Raw genomic sequence first — 4485 nt, forward strand, 5'->3', positions numbered from 1 at the left:
TCAGGAACCTGGACTGCTGAGTTTTCTTTCCCAGGGAAAATGGAAAAAGGATGTGCCCAGGGGCCCCTGGCCCTGACTGCAAAAAATCCTTATATCGAAGGATGGACCCCACACCGAAGTTGTCCCCACCTCAAACTTGTGCTGCCCTGATAGACCCAAGGGAGCCCTACAAACTGACATCAGGAACCTGGACTGCTGAGTTTTCTTTCCCAGGGAAAATGGAAAAAGGATGTGCCCAGGGGCCCCTGCCCCTGACTGCAAAGAATCCTTATATCGAAGGATGGAACCCACACCGAAGTTGTCCCCACCTCAAACTTGTGCTGCCCTGATAGACCCAAGGGAGCCCTACAAACTGACATCAGGAACCTGGACTGCTGAGTTTTCTTTCCCAGGGAAAATGGAAAAAGGATGTGCCCAGGGGCCCCTGGCCCTGACTGCAAAAAATCCTTATATCGAAGGATGGAGCCCACACCGAAGTTGTCCCCACCTCAAACTTGTGCTGCCCTGATAGACCCAAGGGAGCCCAACAAACTGACATCAGGAACCTGGACTGCTGAGTTTTCTTTCCCAGGGAAAATGGAAAAAGGATGTGCCCAGGGGCCCCTGGCCCTGACTGCAAAGAATCCTTATATCGAAGGATGGACCCCACACCGAAGTTGTCCCCACCTCAAACTTGTGCTGCCCTGATAGACCCAAGGGAGCCCTACAAACTGACATCAGGAACCTGGACTGCTGAGTTTTCTTTCCCAGGGAAAATGGAAAAAGGATGTGCCCAGGGGCCCCTGGCCCTGGGCTGGGGCCTCACTGCAAAGAATCCTTATATCGAAGGATGGACCCCACACCGAAGTTGTCCCCACCTCAAACTTGTGCTGCCCTGATACACGCAAGGGAGCCCTACAAACTGACATCAGGAACCTGGACTGCTGAGTTTTCTTTCCCAGGGAAAATGGAAAAAGGATGTGCCCAGGGTTCCCTGGCCCTGACTGCAAAAAATCCTTATATCGAAGGATGGACCCCACACCGAAGTTGTCCCCACCTCAAACTTGTGCTGCCCTGATAGACCCAAGGGAGCCCTACAAACTGACATCAGGAACCTGGACTGCTGAGTTTTCTTTCCCAGGGAAAATGGAAAAAGGATGTGCCCAGGGGCCCCTGGACATGGGCTGGGGCCTCACTGCAAAGAATCCTTATATCGAAGGATGGACCCCACACCGAAGTTGTCCCCACCTCAAACTTGTGCTGCCCTGATAGACCCAAGGGAGCCCTACAAACTGACATCAGGAACCTGGACTGCTGAGTTTTCTTTCCCAGGGAAAATGGAAAAAGGATGTGCCCAGGGGCCCCTGGCCCTGACTGCAAAAAATCCTTATATCGAAGGATGGACCCCACACCGAAGTTGTCCCCACCTCAAACTTGTGCTGCCCTGATAGACCCAAGGGAGCCCTACAAACTGACATCAGGAACCTGGACTGCTGAGTTTTCTTTCCTAGGGAAAATGGAAAAAGGATGTGCCCAGGGGCCCCTGGCCCTGACTGCAAAGAATCCTTATATCGAAGGATGGACCCCACACCGAAGTTGTCCCCACCTCAAACTTGTGCTGCCCTGATAGACCCAAGGGAGCCCTACAAACTGACATCAGGAACCTGGACTGCTGAGTTTTCTTTCCCAGGGAAAATGGAAAAAGGATGTGCCCAGGGGCCCCTGGCCCTGGGCTGGGGCCTCACTGCAAAGAATCCTTATATCGAAGGATGGACCCCACACCGAAGTTGTCCCCACCTCAAACTTGTGCTGCCCTGATACACGCAAGGGAGCCCTACAAACTGACATCAGGAACCTGGACTGCTGAGTTTTCTTTCCCAGGGAAAATGGAAAAAGGATGTGCCCAGGGTTCCCTGGCCCTGACTGCAAAAAATCCTTATATCGAAGGATGGACCCCACACCGAAGTTGTCCCCACCTCAAACTTGTGCTGCCCTGATAGACCCAAGGGAGCCCTACAAACTGACATCAGGAACCTGGACTGCTGAGTTTTCTTTCCCAGGGAAAATGGAAAAAGGATGTGCCCAGGGGCCCCTGGCCCTGACTGCAAAAAATCCTTATATCGAAGGATGGACCCCACACCGAAGTTGTCCCCACCTCAAACTTGTGCTGCCCTGATAGACCCAAGGGAGCCCTACAAACTGACATCAGGAACCTGGACTGCTGAGTTTTCTTTCCCAGGGAAAATGGAAAAAGGATGTGCCCAGGGGCCCCTGGCCCTGGGCCCCGGGGCCTCACTGCAAAGAATCCTTATATCGAAGGATGGACCCCACACTGAAGTTGTCCCCACCTCAAACTTGTGCTGCCCTGATAGACCCAAGGGAGCCCTACAAACTGACATCAGGAACCTAGACTACTGAGTTTTCTTTCCCAGGGAAAATGGAAAAAGGATGTGCCCAGGGGCCCCTGGCCCTGAATGCAAAAAATCCTTATATCGAAGGATGGACCCCAGACCGAAGTTGTCCCCACCTCAAACTTGTGCTGCCCTGATAGACCCAAGGGAACCCTACAAACTCACATGAGGAACCTGGACTGCTGAGTTTTCTTTCCCAGGGAAAATGGAAAAAGGATGTGCCCAGGGGCCCCTGGCCCTGACTGCAAAGAATCCTTATATCGAAGGATGGACCCCACACCGAAGTTGTCCCCACCTCAAACTTGTGCTGCCCTGATAGACCCAAGGGAGCCCTACAAACTGACATCAGGAACCTGGACTGCTGAGTTTTCTTTCCCAGGGAAAATGGAAAAAGGATGTGCCCAGGGGCCCCTGGCCCTGGGCCCCGGGGCCTCACTGCAAAGAATCCTTATATCGAAGGATGGACCCCACACTGAAGTTGTCCCCACCTCAAACTTGTGCTGCCCTGATAGACCCAAGGGAGCCCTACAAACTGACATCAGGAACCTAGACTACTGAGTTTTCTTTCCCAGGGAAAATGGAAAAAGGATGTGCCCAGGGGCCCCTGGCCCTGAATGCAAAAAATCCTTATATCGAAGGATGGACCCCAGACCGAAGTTGTCCCCACCTCAAACTTGTGCTGCCCTGATAGACCCAAGGGAACCCTACAAACTCACATGAGGAAACTGGACTGCTGAGTTTTCTTTCCCAGGGAAAATGGAAAAAGGATGTGCCCAGGGTTCCCTGGCCCTGGGCTGGGGCCTCACTGCAAAAAATCCTTATATCGAAGGATGGCCCCCAGACCGAAGTTGTCCCCACCTCAAACTTGTGCTGCCCTGATAGACCCAAGGGAACCCTACAAACTGACATCAGGAACCTGGACTGCTGAGTTTTCTTTCCCAGGGAAAATGGAAAAAGGATGTGCCCAGGGTTCCCTGGCCCTGGGCTGGAGCCTCACTACAAAAAATCCTTATATCGAAGGATGGACCCCACACCGAAGTTGTCCCCACCTCAAACTTGTGCTGCCCTGATAGACCCAAGGGAGCCCTACAAACTGACATCAGGAACCTGGACTGCTGAGTTTTCTTTCCCAGGGAAAATGGAAAAAGGATGTGCCCAGGGGCCCCTGGCCCTGACTGCAAAAAATCCTTATATCGAAGGATGGACCCCACACCGAAGTTGTCCCCACCTCAAACTTGTGCTGCCCTGATAGACCTAAGGGAGCCCTACAAACTGACATCAGGAACCTGGACTGCTGAGTTTTCTTTCCCAGGGAAAATGGAAAAAGGATGTGCCCAGGGGCCCCTGGCCCTGACTGCAAAAAATCCTTATATCGAAGGATGGACCCCACACCGAAGTTGTCCCCACCTCAAACTTGTGCTGCCCTGATAGACCCAAGGGAGCCCTACAAACTGACATCAGGAACCTGGACTGCTGAGTTTTCTTTCCCAGGGAAAATGGAAAAAGGATGTGCCCAGGGTTCCCTGGCCCTGACTGCAAAGAATCCTTATATCGAAGGATGGACCCCACACCGAAGTTGTCCCCACCTCAAACTTGTGCTGCCCTGATAGACCCAAGGGAGCCCTACAAACTGACATCAGGAACCTGGACTGCTGAGTTTTCTTTCCCAGGGAAAATGGAAAAAGGATGTGCCCAGGGGCCCCTGGCCCTGCCTGCAAAAAATCCTTATATCGAAGGATGGACCCCACACCGAAGTTGTCCCCACCTCAAACTTGTGCTGCCCTGATAGACCCAAGGGAACCCTACAAACTGACATCAGGAAACTGTACTGCTGAGTTTTCTTTCCCAGGGAAAATGGAAAAAGGATGTGCCCAGGGTTCCCTGGCCCTGGGCTGGGTCCTCACTACAAAAAATCCTTATATCGAAGGATGGACCCCACACCGAAGTTGTCCCCACCTCAAACTTGTGCTGCCCTGATAGACCCAAGGGAGCCCTACAAACTGACATCAGGAACCTGGACTGCTGAGTTTTCTTTCCCAGGGAAAATGGCCGAAGGATGTGCCCAGGGGCCCCTGGCCCTGACTGCAAAAAATCC

Source organism: Lonchura striata, chromosome 23 (assembly GCF_050655825.1).
Source record: "Lonchura striata isolate lonStrDom1 chromosome 23, ASM5065582v1, whole genome shotgun sequence".
Taxonomy (NCBI): domain Eukaryota; kingdom Metazoa; phylum Chordata; class Aves; order Passeriformes; family Estrildidae; genus Lonchura; species Lonchura striata.